Here is an 18,329-nt window from a genome sequence, read left to right as displayed (position 1 = left end):
GTTGTCGTGTGTTTTTTTTTTTTTAAATGAGACGGTTTCGTAGATATGCAATATTATGGAGGTAATTTGATGAATATTATAAGGGTCCAAATACGAAGAATTTACCCATTCTACGGTTTCAATCCAGAGATGGGACAATTAGCACATAAAAGTGACCGTAATGTTCTTAATAACGTGCGTGCGTGAGAATGACAATGTGAAACTCACAAAATATAATGTACTATCACTACAAGAAAACAGCGGTATTCTGACGGACGTTCCGACGGAAAATGAATTCCTCGGAATATACCGAGGCAATTCCGAGGCAATTCCGAGGAAACACAAAATTTTGCTTCCTCGGTATTCCGTCGGAATATTCCGACGGAATTCCGAGGAAAATTCATCTCGTCGGAATATTCCGACGGAATACCGAGGAAACTAGTATTCCTCGGAAAAAACCGATGAATTCCGAGGAAATATTATAGACGTTAGAGAGCCGTTGGAGAGCCGTTGGGGGATTTTAAAAATTCCGAGGAAATTCCGACGAACTAGCCGTTTGCATCGGAATTCCGTCGGAATTTCCTCGGACCGTCGGCAGGATTTCAACTATAAATACAAGCACCCCTCTTCCTCTTCATTCACTCCATATCTTCATCCTCCCTCTCACTTTCTTTACACACGAATTTGATTCATAAAAAACATGTCTTCTTCAAATTATTTTCGTTCTTGGATCGATCGACCTCATTTGGATCCGAACACGAGATTGCTTACGGAAGAATACCAACAAGGTATAACCGAATTCATGGGGTTAGTTCACCGACAACCGGAAGCAAAAACAGGTATGTTAAGATGTCCTTGCTCTAATTGTAAAAATAAAAAAGTTATTAAAGAATGGGATGTTTGGACTCATCTATATTTGAGTGGGTTTACACGAAGTTACAAAATTTGGTATCATCATGGAGAAACTGATTATGAACTTGGTAGTACTAGCGAACCTCAGCCAGCGGTTAGATTAGAAGATCCAATTAGAACGGATGTAGATTACGGTGTAGGTACTGAGCAGATGGTAAATGATCATTTTAGAGGGGAAGATTTACCCAATGCCGAAGCTAGGAGATTTTATGATATGTTGGATGCTGGAAAGCAACCATTGTACGAAGGTTGCAGAGATGGTCATTCAGCTTTATCATCTGCTACAAGATTGATGGGCATTAAGACGGATTATAATTTGGCTGAAGACTGTGTGGATGCGATTGCTGATTATGTAAAAGGTATTCTACCCGAAGATAATGTAGCTCCTGGCTCATACTACGAGGTTCAGAAACTCGTAGCTGGTCTTGGTTTATCGTATCAGGTAATAGATGTATGCAGAGACAACTGCATGATTTATTGGAGGGCGGATGAACAGCGGGTTTCATGCAAATTTTGTGGGAAGCCTCGTTATAAAGATACGAGTGGAAGAGTTCCAGTACCATATAAAAGGATGTGGTATTTGCCTTTGACGGAAAGGTTGCAGAGGCTGTATCTGTCTGAACGCACAGCGCAACCAATGAGATGGCATGCGGAGCACTCAACAGATGGTGAGATCAGACATCCTTCAGATGCAAAAGCGTGGAAGCATTTCCAATCAAAGTATCCCGACTTTGCGTATGAGAGAAGAAATGTCTACCTTGGATTATGTACTGATGGTTTCAGCCCGTTTGGCAAGAGTGGAAGACAGTATTCTCTATGGCCAGTCATTCTTACACCATACAACCTACCCCCAAACTTGTGCTTGCGACGAGAGTTTTTGTTTCTCTCGATTCTCGTTCCCGGACCAGAGCATCCTAAGAGATCACTTGATGTGTTTCTTCAGCCACTAATATATGAGTTGCAACAACTATGGACTCAAGGTGCTGAAACATACGATGTTTCGTATAAAGAAAACTTTCAAATGCGGGCAGTACTAATGTGGACAATAAGTGATTTTCCAGCATATGGTATGTTATCTGGATGGACAACGCATGGAAGGCTATCATGTCCATATTGTCAAGATAACACTGATGCTTTCCAACTAAAACACGGAAGGAAAACGTGTTGGTTTGACTGTCACAGGAGATTTCTACCACCAGATCATCCATATCGTAGAAGTAGGAATTTGTTTACGAAGAACAAGAGGGTGTTTGACAGTCCACCTCCGGAAATTCGTGGGAAAGATTTGAAGACACAACTTAGAGATTTTGGTGCAGAAAGGACGCCAGACGTCGGTGGACATGAGCATTTTCCGGTAGATGGTGTTGGAAACCTACATAACTGGCACAAAAAAAGTATTTTTTGGGATCTGCCATACTGGGAGGATCATCTACTAAGGCATAATTTAGATGTCATGCATATCGAGAAGAACTTTTTTGACAATCTCATGAACACGATCCTTAATGTTCAAGGTAAAACAAAGGATAATTTGAAGTCAAGACTGGATTTAGTCGATATATGTGCTCGTTCAGAACTTCATGTTGATGAGAGTGGTAGGGCTCCTTTTCCCATATACCGACTTGATGCAGCGGGAAAGGATGCGTTCTTTGATTGGATTTCAAACGATGTGGAATTTCCAGACGGTTACGCATCTAATTTGCGTAACTGTATCGACAGAAAGGAAGGAAAGTTTACTGGCTTGAAAAGCCATGATTGCCATGTAATGATGCAGCGTCTCCTTCCGTTTGCCTTCAAGGAACTATTACCACGAAATGTTCATGAAGCAATTGCAGGGATAAGTGGTTTCTTCCGCGATTTATGCACAAGATCAGTGACTCTTGAAGGTATTGAAAATTTGAAGACTAACATAGCTGTGATTCAGTGCAACCTTGAGAAGATATTTCCTCCCTCATTTTTTGATGTTATGGAGCATCTTGTTATTCACCTGGTAAGAGAATTGGAACTTGGTGGTCCTGTGCAGTATAGATGGATGTATCTGTATGAGCGGTATATGTTCCATTTGAAGAAGATGGTGAAAAATTTAAGTAGGGTGGAAGGGTCTATAGTCGCACAGATGATCAATGAAGAAACTTCAAACTTTGCCGAGTACTACTTTCCAGCAGAAGTTCAGACCAAAAACAGAAGACCTGCTCGGCATGATGATAGAGGCGAACGGGCAACATATCATTGGAAGGTTCCAGACATTTTCACAGACGTTGGACGACTTAGCGGAAAACCAAAGGACCGTCGACTTACTGATCAGGAGCGCAGTCATTTGCAAACATATTTACTCACCAACTGCGAAGATGTTCTTCAATATGAAAGGATTTTCATGGCAGAAAAGCGGTTAGAATATAGATACGCCACAGAGGACGAACTAGAAGAAATGAAGCAGAGAGAATTTGGTGGATGGATGTTTACTTATGTGAGTGATGGTTTGGCCAGAGGTGAAACATTTGACGATTGGATACGCGAGATGGTCGTTGGACCAAACTTTGTTGTGAAGTCATATCCGAGATTTTGTACTCGAGGATATGCATTCACAACTCAGAAGAGGAGACGTTCGAGTACGACTTACGATGCTGGTGTTTGTTCTGCATCAGGAGATGATGTATACTACGGACACATAAATGAGATTTTGGAAATCAAGTATTTGGGCATGGTTGGATTGCGCTGTACTGTTTTCTATTGTGACTGGCACGACAACACTCCAGATCGAGGTGTGAGAACAGATGCATTTGGTGTTACATCAGTAAATTCAAGACGGAAGCTGCAATATTATGATCCTTTCATTCTTGCTTCTCAGGCCGATCAGGTTTGTTATATCAAGTACCCCCGGGTAAGGAACAGAGATGATCCATGGGTTACTGTTACAAGACTCAACCCGAGAGGCCGAGTTCAGGGAAGTTCTGAGCTGGAAGACCCACTACAACCAAGCACATCCGGCAACTTAAGTGCAGCAGAAGATTTAGGTGGAGTTGGCCTTGTAGTCGATTTAACCGACTTCGGAGAAGAAGCCGCCGTTCACGTAGAGGATGAACCAGTGATTGGAGAGTTTCACCAAGATCCAGATTCAGATTCATCTGGTGATGACGACTCGGAAACAGACTAGCGTCGACCTTTTTTTTTTTTTTTTTTTAAAGGAAAATTCCGAGGAAATTCCGAGGACAGATAGGTTTTCCTCGGAATTTCCTCGGAATAGATCTTCTCGATTGAAAACCCAAAGTTCCTCGGAATTTCCTCGGAATTTTCCGAGGGAATTCCGAGGAACTCTTTATGTTCGTCGGCATTTCCTCGGAAAATTCCGAGGAAATTCCGAGGAATTGGGGATTTGATTATAGATTCTTTTTCCTCGGAATCTCCTCGGTATATTCCGAGGAAATGCCGACGAACATAAGGATCTCCTCGGAATCTCCTCGGTATATTCCGAGGAAATTCCGAGGAACTTGGGGTTTTAAATCGAAAACAACGTTTTACGGATTGAATAACACGTATATAACCTTCATTAAGTGTCATAACCAGATTATGATGTTTGGAACTATGAACTTTGGTGTTTTATCCAATAACAAACACTTTTACGATTGCATGAACGAAAACCACACAACATAAGAGAAACACTTATACACTTTAATAAACGGTAAAGGGAATACTTACAATTATTTTTGAAATTGTGTTATTTCATGGTTTATGATCATCTATACAAAGAATCCTCAATGGTATGCATTATAATTGTATAAGAAATGAAATACGGCGAAAATAATCGATGTTTTAAAACCCCAAACCCTGGTTCCTCAGAAATTCCTCGGAGATTACCGAGGGTATTCCGAGGAATCCTGGTTCGTCGGAATATTTTCATTTAACCGGGTAAACCAAGCCGCCAAATATTTCGGGAAAATTGAATCAAAGAATTCCGAGGAAATTCCGACGGAAATATAAAATATTTCCGAGGAAATTCCGACGGATAGTTTCCGTCGGACGCCTCATAATATTAGGGCGAGCCCGATCTTCTTCCCCATTTCTCTCTTTCTCTCCGCGCCGCACAGCCTCTCCTCTCGCGATTTCCGGCGACTCCACCGTTCTCTCTCGCGTTTTTCCGGCGAATCTCCCCTAATCCTCCCCCATAATCATGTAAGAACCCTATCCCACTCTTTTAGGTTAGATTTGTATGGTTTTTAAGTAGATTTGATGATTTTGGAATGAGATTTATAGATTTTGTTAGGGTGAATGGTAGATTTGTGTAAAATCGAGTTTGATTATGTATTTCACTTGATTTGAATTTTTTTTTTAGTTTTTATTAATTTTGTGGTTATAAAAATCGAATTTGAAATTATATATATATATTGAAAACGTTTTTTGTATATAAAATCTATTTTTTGCATTTTAAATTCATTTATATATTTATTAAACATTTTTAAAATCTATAAAACTTTTTTTAAGATTAAAAATCATTTATATAATATTTAAAAACATTTTTTTTGTGGTTATAAAACGTTTTATGTATTTTATATGTAAAATATAAATTTCTATATTTATTAAACATTTTTAATATTATGAAAACTATTTTTGTAATTATTTAACATTTTAAACATTTTTAAAACTATTTTTCGTAATTATTATGTTTTTGGGATTTATTTAAACTATTTTAAAAATTTTTAAACTATTTTTTTTTATTAAAACTTTTTTTATTAATTATTAAACTATTTATATTTTTGTGATTAAAAACTATGTTTTTTAACTATTTTTTATTTAAACTGTTTTTTTTAATTAAAATTATTAGAACTAATTTTTAAATATGTTTTTTTTTAATTTACAGGTCTAATGATGATCAGATCCGGCCTCGCCAGCGTCGTAGCCGGGGTGGTATGGGGAGCCAGTCTCGGGGTTCTTCCAGCCATGTTCAGGATTCCGTTTCGCCCCACAGCTCATACCATACATCTCCCTCTCCATTACTCGCTCCTGCTGCTCCCGCTCCCGCTGCTGCACCCGCTCCTGGTCCCGCTGCTGCACCCGGTCCTCCGGGAGTGATGAGGGTTGCAGAGTTGGTTCAACAGCCCGGTCGTGACCATCTTCACTATCTCACTCAGTATCCACATGGACATGGTCAAACATGGTAATTTAAACTTTTATTTTTTAAACTATTTTTTATTTAAACTATTTTTTTATTAATAATTTATTTTTTTATTAGGTTCAACCGATCCGGGAACGGGATCAGCGCATGGATCAACCGTATGATGTACTCGGCCCTCGACAGCGGACATCCGACTTTCAATTACTTCCCTGTCGAGAAGCAGCATCTGTGGTTTCGTCAGTTTGCGGTAAGTATTCTAATTTTTAAATTATATTTTTTATATTATTAAAACTATTTTTGTAATTATTAAACTATTTTCTATATTTATTAGACATTTTAAATATTATTAAAACTTATTTTTGTAATTATTAAACTAATTTATATATTTATTAGACATTTTAAATATTATTAAAACTTATTTTTGTAATTATTAAACTATTTTTTTAATTATTAAACTATTTTTTATTTATTAAAACGACGATTTTTGTAATTATTAAACTATTATATTTTTGTGCTTAAAAACTATTTTTAAACTATTTCAGCAAGAATTCAACTGGAATTCCGATGATACGCTCTCTATCTATCACCATTTTGTCCATAAAGTTATGGACAACTATGGGAAGCAGATGTACGAGTGGAAGAAGAAGTGGGAAGTAAACAAGGTAGTTTTTAATTTATTAACAATTTTTAATTTATTAAACTATTTTTAAAATTATTAAACTTTTTTTTTTTAAATTAAAAGGTCCCAAAGTCGATGAACGACACGGTCTGGAAGGAGTTGTGTGCGCATTGGGATAAAGAAGAGACGAAAGAAACTTCTTCCACCAACTCCAACAACCGCAGGAGCGACCGTAAAGGAAAGGGCATCTACAAGCATAACTTGGGTGCTCAATCTATTGCCACTCTGGCGGATCGCATGGTAAGCTCAACCGCTTTTTCTTCAATTATTTAAGTTTCAGATTTTTTTTTTTTTTTTTGCATTTTCAAATTTCTAATGTTTGTCTAATTTATTTTTTTCAAGGCGGAAGAAAATGAAGGCCACCCAGTTGATGATCTCGCCCTTATGAAAAGGGCGTATACCAACAAGAAGACCGGCCAGATTGATGATGGTCTTGTGAGGGACGTGGTCGACCTGGTCCAAACTCAGGTGTATGACGAAGTGTCTCAGCTTCAAACCGATGATGACGATTCGACGGCCTCGACCAACTTGTCTCGGGTTCGAATCAACGAAATCGTTGAATCGGTAAGTTTTTTTTTTAAAAGTTCAATTTAATTATTTCTTGATTTTTATTTTATCATCAATTTAAATTATCTAAACTTGGTTATTTATATTTCAGTCGGTTCCAAAGAAAAAGGGACGTTTGGTCGGTTTGGGTCGTCGCTCCCGGTCGGCTGCTCCTTCTTCTGCACCACATGCGTATGTTGATCCAGAAGTTCTTACGGCTCAGCTGAAGGACAAGGATGATCGGATATCTGCGTTGGAGACCCAGATGGCAGCTCAACAGGCGGGCTATGAGACCCAGAAGAGGCTGAACGAGCAGATGATGGAGATGATGAAGAGGATGTACCCGAACGAGACGTTCCCAAACATTCAAGACCCGTAGTTTTTTTTTTTCCAAAAACTCTGAATGTTTTATTTAAATTTGAATATTATCTACTATGTTTTATTTTATGTTTTATTCAATTTTAATTTTAAATTTTAAAAATTTTAATTTTTAAAAATAAAATTAATTTTTTTAAAAAATAAATTTTTTAAAAAAATAAATTTTTTCAAAATTCCGAGGGAATGGAGTTCCTCGGAAAATTCCGAGGAACTTTCTCCCCTCGGCAAATTCCGACGAACTTTAAGTTCCTCGGAATTTTCCGAGGGAAAAAGTTCCTCGGAATTTTCCGAGAAACTCCACTCCCTCGGAATTTTCCGAGGGAAGAAAGTTCCTCGGAAAAGTCCGAGGAACATTTGTTCCTCGGTATTTTCCGATAAACATTCCGAGGAATATTTCGTCGAAACTTCCGAGGATTGGACCATCGGAATTCTCTCGGTATTTTCCGAGGAACCTTCCGACGAACTTCGTGTCCTCGGAGTTTCCTCGGAATTAAATTCCGACGGAATTCCGAGGAAGTATGAAATTCCGAGGAGATGTTTCCGAGGACTTGTTTCGTCGGTATGTCCTCGGAATAGCGTTATTCCGACGACATACCGACGATTTTTTCCCTCAGAATCCCGATGTTTTCTTGTAGTGTATATTCTTTAACTACATAATACATAACATTTAGTCTATAGTAATATAATAAACAAAGATAATTGTTCTTAAAACTGCGAAGAGAAAGAATAAAAAAGAAAAAGAAGCAGAGAAGGAAAAAGAAAAGCTAGATGAGGATGAAAAGGAGTAAAATGGTGAATTGAAGAATGAGAAGGAAGAGAATAAGGGGAGAGAGAGGTGAGCGGCCGAGCGAGGAAGAACAAAGACATGAAAAAAGAACAAAAGAAAGAGAAAGAGAGAGAGGTGTGAAGAAGAACAAAGAGTAAATGAGATTACGAGAAATTGGTGAAGAAAAAGAAGAGGAAGACATGATTTTTTGTAACATACTAAACTATTTCATTAAAATAGAATAATATAAATTATTTACAATATGCTATAACTAATCAGTTGTTTAAGGGAAACAAAACGAAAATATAGAAAATATAAAAAAAGTTTTAGAGTTTTGATCATGAAAATCTAAAATCAACTCACATCAAATTTTCTTTAATCTATATATCCAAATCTCATTTGAAAGGAATTAAACCACACTATATGAATTTATAATATAGTATAAAATTAAAAACCCATTTTGCTTAATCAAACATGGTTTTTCAAAATTTATAGAAATATTAGAATATCATAGCATGTGAATTGTTATGGTCGTTTACTAAATTTTAATATTGTTAAGGTTTTATGATCAAATTTCTCTTAAATAATTTTGGTACTTTATTTAGAAATTCGAATTAATTGACAATATGCTGTAAAACATACCTTCATGCTTCAATTCTTTAGAAATCAATTATGTATTAACAGCATTACGAAAACTGAAAATCTTTACCAGCGAATATACTTTTATATTTTTAAAAAATTATATTTTGAACGTATCCTAGATTGTGAAAACCATATATCTTATTAATCATAAAATGAAAATAGCCTTTACCATTTCACTAAAATAGATAAATTATTTATAACTAGGTTAAGATCCGCGCCTTGCGCGGAATAAATATTATATATTAATTATTTTTTAGTATTATATATTTTTTGCATATTATGAAATAATAAATATATATTGAATAATAAAAAATTTAGTAATTATTACATATATAATTAAACTGGTACAAATACTTAAATAAATTGACAAACACTTTTTCTATCTTATATGTTATAAAATTAAGTTTAAATGATATTAACATAGATATATATTACATTTTTAATATTGACATCTGTTAAAAATATTTTATACTCATATTAATTTTGATCGTTTGTATTTCTGTATAACAAAATTTTAAAGCAATGATAACAATAAAAAATTTGTGGGATGTTTAAATTTTTTAGTAATTTATAATTTTAAAAGCATTCAATGCAAAGTTTAAAATCTAAATATTAAATTGTCAATAATTTTTCAAAATGTTTATAAAAAAAATCAAACAAAATTCGAAATTAAAATACTTATGTTATATGGTATATAACTTATTTTTAAAAAATATTAATATACATATATAATATTTATTAAGTGAGACTTCCTACTTATATAATTTCGTAATCATTTGTATCTTGTTATAACATAAATTTTAAACCATTGATCACAAAAAATTCAATGTGAGATTTTTTAACAACTTTAGTCATTTATATTTGTTTAAAAAATTTTAAAATATAATATACAAAAAAATCTAAATTTTTATTATATAGTTAATGTGGTTATTTAATTTATTTTAATAAGTTAAATTTTTTAAAAATGATAAAGAATAGACTAATTTTTATCAAATCTTTATTATTCAAAATCATTAATTGTCATATATACTTTAGCCACATTAGGTAATTCCGTGATTCTTATTTAAGGAAATAATGAAGAACATTTATGATTAATTTATGGTTAGGTTAATAAAAAGCTTATTATATATTATATAGACCAACATATTTTTCTAAGAATTCTAAAAATGATTGTGGTGATGACATGTGGCTACAAAAATATGTTGTAATGTTTCTCTTTTAATATATATGGGATATGCTTATAACTGATCGGTTGTTTAAGGAAAACAAAACGATAATATAGACAACATAAGGAAGTTTTAGAGTTTTGATCATGAAATCAATTCACATCAAATTCTCTTTAATCTATATATCCAAATCTCATTGAAAAGGAAATTAAACCACACTAAATGGATTTATAATATAGTACTAGGTGGACCGCCCGCACGCATGTGCGGGCATTAACATTAATATTAAATTGATAATTACATAATTACAATTATATAATACTTATGTTATATGTATGTGGTTAATATGAAAGATTCGATGTTACATATTGATATTTATACTATGTTCATATGAACAAAGAATACATTAGAACGTTTAGGTTAAAAAATTTAGTGTTTCGTATAAACAATATGAATTATGAAAAATACAAAGTACCTTAAGGCCATTAAATTGAGAAACCAGACCTTAAGACCAATGCTTCGAGTTCTGTCTAGATTAAGGTAAAACCAACACATCATATAAGATCATATTTTCCATGTTTTGAGCGCCAGATCATCATGAAGAATACTCTCGATTTTTTTTAGTACCAACATCTTTCCAGTCTATTGAAAGCACTGTCCCAATAGAATCCACCTGTTGATTGTGCAAAACTGCAAAAAAATCAATCAAAATGTCAAAAACATTGTAATCTCCATGAAAAAAGAAAGACTAAATAGGAATAACTCACAAATGATTTGCTCTAGCACTCCTCATATTCTCATCAGAATTTAAATATATCTCACGGAAAAACTTGTTCAAAGCAGCGTCTCCTTCAGACTTATCATCCTTCTATTCTTCTTCACTTCAGCTTCAAGCTTGTCATAGTCCTTTACTTTCTTGGAAGAACGATAAGCCGATCTCATTGAAACCTCTGCACCATTACACAAACAAATAATATAAATTTTAAAATGTCAAGTCTGTAATTCAAACTTCTCATCAGGTGAAACTAAATAAAAAGAAAAAAGAAAGTAAAAAACTTGTTTAAAAAGTCAATACAATGTATACAACTCATAACATGGCATTGTTTGAGTTTAAAAGGACTGCTTGGTACAATCTAATAAAACGTATCATTTATATCTGAAAAAGCGTATCCTTTAGACACATAACTCTTTGAAATGCTTATAGGTTAAGCATGATTATTCTGTTAGTTCAAAAAGTTAGAGTTCAAAAAGTTTAAAAAGACTGTTTGGTACTATCTAAAAAAATGTATCTTTTAGATGTCAATTATCCAATTACATCTATAAACCAATTACCTTTCCCAACAATCTCGGTTTGAGATGATACGCTTTCTCTCTTGGAACATCAGTCACAATACTCAGATGCAAAATCACTAACATAATTGACACAATTTACATAGAAGTGTTTATCATAGAGGTGTGTTCTGAGAATACATTATGCTTCAAACGATCACATTTAACACTAATCTTAAAACATCAGAAAAATATAATTGAGAAAAAACAAATATTTCACGCATAACCCCAATAAAAAAATCAGCCATGAAATATAAAAGAGAGATTTGAATTACCTGAAATTTATTATCATTGGTTTCATTGTAACATCAGAGATGATTTACGGTTTCCTTCTCTAAGCCTTGAGTCAGAAAAGAGGTAATTCTAACAAAAATATTTAAAGATGTAAACAATCACCAAAAGATAACAAATTATATAATTGATAGGACAACGTCAATGAGTTTCAAAGTTTTTAAAAAGCTTTGAGATTACCTTTGTCAGACGTACCTGAAGAGGATCACGCACAATAAATAAATTGTACTTGATTAGCATACACATCTTATATTATATTCTTGCTAAGTGATTGAACTTTATAAAAAAAAGAATTACCTTTTTCGAAAGGGATGATCAGTTCTTAGATAAACAGAGTCGTCTCTTTTTTTGTTAGTTGAATTACTACTGATTCAAAAATATAGATAGAGATACAACATGGAGAGGAAGAGAACAAAAATAAACGAAGAAGAAGAATCCCCAATAAAATTACCAGTAATGGTGTTCCCGTCTATGAGTTACATATTGATTATCATACACCTGCGCAAGATTACAAAAGTAGAATTTAAATTAGAACGATCAAAAACATATGAAAACTTAAAAGATAGATGCGTGAAACTAATGGGGGTGGCGTGATATTTATATAATAAATTAGTTTAATTTTCTAAATGACCTAGCTTTCAAGAGAAGCTATGAGATAGAATATCTTCTAATAAATTTTTAAGATATTCTGGTTATAGTATATACATACTTTTGGTAACTCAAATCTTGCTATATATATATTTAAATATTAAATGCATGATATTATGAAAGAAGATATCTCGTCAGTTGATTGCAACTGCTTTTTAATAAAACAAATCCCACTATAGGATTTAAATAATAGATAATAAGGAAAGAATAAGAAATTTTAACGTCAAAACCCCTCAACTAAGTTTGTTTTGGGTAAAAACCCTCAAACTAAGTATTTAACGAAAAACTCCCTAAACTAACTTTATTTAATGAATTAAACTCTAACATGTCATAATTACTATTACTACCAGTAAATCCTTAGTTTAGGGGTTTTTACACTAAGTAAACATAGTTGAGGAATTTTACTATTAAAAATAAAAAATTCAAAATATTGTAATAGGATGATAAATTTTCAAAATACATTTTATAAATTAATGTATAAGCTTCTATAAATGACTTAGAACCTCTTATAATAATTTAAAACATCTGATAAGCCAATATAAATAATTTTATAAATGTATTTATAATTTTATAAATGATTTATAAAGCATGCATTGAATTATTAGACATTAATAGTTATTATGATACTTTATATACAAATATAATTCTTTCTATACGAATATAAAATCACTATATCAATTCAGATAAACATTTTGTTTATTATTTTATGTAATTTATAAATATATAAAAAAATTGATCGCATTATTACACTTTCATAGTTTCAACAATTAGTTACCATAAATAATTATTTCTAATATTATGTAGATTATTTGGAAAGTGGTAATTGAATTATCCTTTCTTTTTAGATATGATTATAATAAATAAAATTAAAAATCATCGGCCAATCAAATAATAACAATTTGAAGAGTTCATTTATGATCAATACGTAATTAAAAATCACTTATGTGACTTCTCAATCAATATATAGTAGGATTTATATTTTTATAAATAATTTATAACATTATATAAATAATTTTAAAATTCTGATAAATTTATTCTGCAAACAACGATAATTAATTTAAAAATCATATTAATAGACATGTTTGGATTTTGTAATATTTAAAATAGTTATTATATAATTATATTCGAATACGATTCATCAAGTAGAGTATAAAACTATTATAACTATCTTATATAAAAATTTGTTCATTATATTTTATAGTTTATAAATATTAAAAGTAATAAATAAAACATTATTAATCTTTCTATAATTTCGAGAATTAGTTGCCATAAATTGTTATTTGTAATATTCTTTAGATTATATGGCAAGTGATATTAAATGCTTTTAGACTTACCTTAAATTTTTAGATCTAATTTAAATAAATCAAAATTAAAAACAATCGACCAATCAAATTATAACAATTTTTTGAAACTTTACCTATGAGCGACACGTCACCAAAAATCACTAAAGTGACTTCTCTTTTAATATATAGGGGGATAAACTTGAAAACCCATTTTGCTTAATCAAACATGATTTTTCAAAATTTATAGAAATATTAGAATATCATAGCATATGACTTGTTATGGTCATTTACTAAATTTTAATATCGTTTGATATGATCTAATTTCTCTTAAGTAATTTATTTAGTAGTTTATAATATTCAAGCGGATACTAGTTTCAAAACAAAAAAAATAACAATACTCGAAAAGAACAATTCTTACATAAATAGATAGCCAATGTTCATACCTAACTGATTTTATAAACTAAGTAAAAATGAATCTTTCTATGTGTTTGGCTAAATTACGTGAAATTGAAAGAGATTTTTATTTAGTAAAACAATTATATGGAGTGAAAATTAAGTGATAATAAATGTAATACATTTTTTATTATTTTGATTTAAGTAATTATTTATTCACAAAAAAATGTTTTTGAATTATGTTTTTGGCTATGTTATTTTTCACCGATTGAAACTAAAATATATTAAAACATTTTTAGTAAAACTAAAAAAAAACCATATGCAAAACTCAGTTATTTTACATGTTTGATTTTATAATTGGCACAAAGGTAATGCTGATTAACTAATAAATGAAAACCACACTATTATTATTATGGTACTATAATTAATGATGTGATGTATTGTTAATGTAATATAATTCATGAAATTGTTAAAATGAGTGAAATATGGAAAATCAATTAATGTAATTATATTAATAAAATTACTAAAATGACATTATACATTTTTTATACTACTATCAATATTTCCAAACAATACTCATTTATACTGTTATTCATGTTTCCAAACAATATTAAAAAACTTCACTTTTAATAATATATATTAATGATTTAATGTAGGTTTAACCATAAAGTAGAATCTTTATTTAATTTTAAAACTTACAAAATAAATGTTGGAGAAATTACATGTTTACCACTTTCATGGTACCACTTTTCATTTTTACCACCACTAAAGAGACATTTTCAAAAATATCTTCTTCATTAAGTGGCAAAAGACTCTTATGCCCTTGTTATTATATATATATAATAAATCATTATTTAAAAAAAATTAAAAAAAAATAAGTAAAAAATAAATAAAAAATAATAATTTTTTTTTAAATGTTTTAGAATGATACTTTTTCAAATTCGAACTTTTTTATAAATTTTTTTTTTGAAATTTTTTTTTCCAATTTTTTTTTTTTCAAATTTCTTTTTGAATAACGGAAATTATGTTTGAAACTATTTTTTAAAAATTTTTAATATATTTTTTAAGTATTTATTTATATATTTATCAGAATCTTAAATTTCACATGGAAAATTGCCACAAATAGCACATTCATACTAGCACTTTTCATGTCTACACTAACCACTTTTACCCTTACTTTTAATGAAGGGTAAAAGACAATTATACCCTTAGGGTTAACAAATCTAGACTTAGGGTTTAGAGTTGAGGGGTGGGGTAGGGTTTTTGGAATGTGAAATTTAGGATTCTAATAACTATATAAATAAATACTTAAAAAATATATAAAAAATTTTAAAAAATAGTTTCAAACAACTATTAAATTTAGGATTTTAATTATTTTTTATTTTTTTTATTTTATATTTAAATAATAATTTATTATATATATATAATAACAAGGGCATAAGAGGCTTTTGCCACTTAATGAAGAAAGTATTTTTGAAAATGTCTCCTTAGTGATGGTAAAAATGAAAAGTGGTACCATGATATGGTACCATGAAAGTGGTAAATATGTAATTTCCCCATTTCACATTCCAAAAACTCTACCCCACCCCTCAACTCTAAACCATAAGTCTAGATTAGTTAACCCTAAAGGTATAATTGTCTTTTACCTTTCATTGAAAGTGAGGGTAAAAGTGGTTAGTGTAAATATGAAAAGTGGTACTATGAATGCAATTTGTGGCAATTTCCTATAAATGTTAGGTCCAACATAAGGTCTCTCTCTTAATAATATAGATTACAAAATAAAGGTTAGATCCAACAAATGCAGATCAAACAAAATTGCAGATCAAGCGGAACAAATGTAAATCAATCAGAACAAATGCATATCATGCATATCAAGCAAGTGTAATAAAAATGTTGAATTTTTTAAATGAAAAATAAATATATAAACAAAATGCAACTTATTGTAAATAAGTAATAAATATCATGTTGAAAAAATAAAATAAATACCATCATTCTAATAAATATAGGAGAAATTACATGTTAAAACTTTCATGGGAAATTACATGTTTACTACTTTTATGGTACCACTTTTCATTTTTACCACTACTAAAGAGACATTTTCAAAAATACCTTCTTCATTAAGTGGTAAAAGACTCTTATGCCCTTATTATTATATATATAATAAATCATTATTTAATAAAAAAATAAAAAACCTAAAAAAATTTAAAAATTAAAAATTAAAAAAAAATAAAAAAAATAAAAGTCGTCAATTTTTTTTTTATGTTTTCGAATTATACTTTTTCAAAATCGAACTTCTTTTATAAATTTGTTTTTTGAAATTTTTTTTTTCGAATGTTTTTTAATTTTTTTCCAAATTTCTTTTTGAAAAACGAAAATTCTATTTGAAACTATTTTTTAATTTTTTTTAAGATTTATTTATATATTTATTAGAATCCTAAATTTCACATTCCAAAAACCCTACCCCACCCCTCAACTCTAAACCCTGAGTCTAGATTAGTTAACCCTAAGGGTATAATTGTCTTTTACCCTTCATTAAAAGTGAGGGTAAAAGTGGTTAATGTAAATATGAAAAATGGTAATATGAATGTGCTATTTGTGGCAATTTCCCATAAATATACTGAAATTATAAATTATATGAAAATTCATCACAATTACAAAAATTATAAAGAGTATTTTTGTTTTGCTCTTATTGTTTGTATCTTTATTCAAATTTCAGTTGTTTCTTACCATTTGGTTCAACTAGATAACTAATTTTATCAATTTTATATATGTTACTGTATAAAAAAATCTTCATTTGAAAGTTTAAAATATAAAAATGCATACATGTAAGAACAAAAAAATATGTTTGATATTTTATTGATATTAAGTAATTATAAATAACCTATAACATTTATAATTATATGCAATTAATATAAATGATCAAATATGAAAGTATATGCATAAATTGATTAAACTAATTTATATAAAATATTTATTACTGTTGGAATATATAATACATGATTTTTATTGATCACAAATTTTAAAAGGATACAAAAATAACATGTATAACAAACTGCAACTATTTTATAAAAATATGAATATACAACCTTAATATATATTATTTTATGCATTACTATTTATTGCAAATAAATTGTATTAAAGTTGTAATATGTAAACAAAACATATACCATTTTATAAACCATTTCATAGAAAATAAGATATAAATAATACAATACATATTTTATATATTAATTTTATAAATAATTTTCAAAAATTAAGTTATGATCTAAAACGAAAATGGTCTAAATATTAACAATAATTATGAATGGTTTGATGTTCTGTTTGAAAATAAATGAAATGAGATAAATAAACTATTTATGAAAAACAAGGAAAAAAAACTACATGATTGGCCATCTGCATTTTTCCCACCTCTTACTTTTTGCATATCAATAAATCTCTTTCATAATAAAAATCTTCATGCAGATTGTAATGCATATTAATTATCTGCATTTAGAAGGGTGAATTGACAAAAAATGCAGTACAACCTGCAAAATAAATGGCATGCAATTATTCTGCATTTGACATGTTTCACATTCAAAGCCTTTGTCTCTTTTTTATTAATATAGATATACGTAGGCATGGGTATTTGGGGTCTCCCAATCGGGTTTCGGTTTTATCCAATCGGGTTTCGATTTTTCGGGTTTATCAAAATCAGCCTCATTCGGATTATATGAAAGTTTGGTTCGGGACCGGTTCGGGTTCTATCGGGTTCGGGGTTAGTAAATCTTCAAAGAACCGGTACAACCCAATATACTTTCGGGTTCGGGTCCCAATCGGCTTTTCGGTTTAAAAGTATCTGATTTTTACCTATTTTATAACCAAAACATGAGTAAATTTGGTTCTTCAGTTTTAAAATACTTGATTTGTACCTATTTTGTAATCAAAACTTAAATAAAATCGATTCAAAATTAAGGAACATCAACCGTGATCATTCAAAATCAAACGAAAAGTAAACATATTTACTGATAAAAAGAAAACCAAATAAATAAAAGCATAAAACGGAAATCAAGTTCTCATGAAATGAGAAACATTGTTTAACGAAAACAAAATCAAAATCTAAATACTTCAAGATTCAACGGCCATCTTTAACCATCAACCTTAATGTAATAGAACCACCAACCTTCATATAATAGATAAGTATTTTAGATGTTCAATATTTCTTAGTGTATTT

Source organism: Brassica napus, chromosome A1, assembly GCF_020379485.1.
Source record: "Brassica napus cultivar Da-Ae chromosome A1, Da-Ae, whole genome shotgun sequence".
Classification (NCBI taxonomy): Eukaryota; Viridiplantae; Streptophyta; class Magnoliopsida; order Brassicales; family Brassicaceae; genus Brassica; species Brassica napus.
This window is presented reverse-complemented; position numbering follows the sequence as displayed.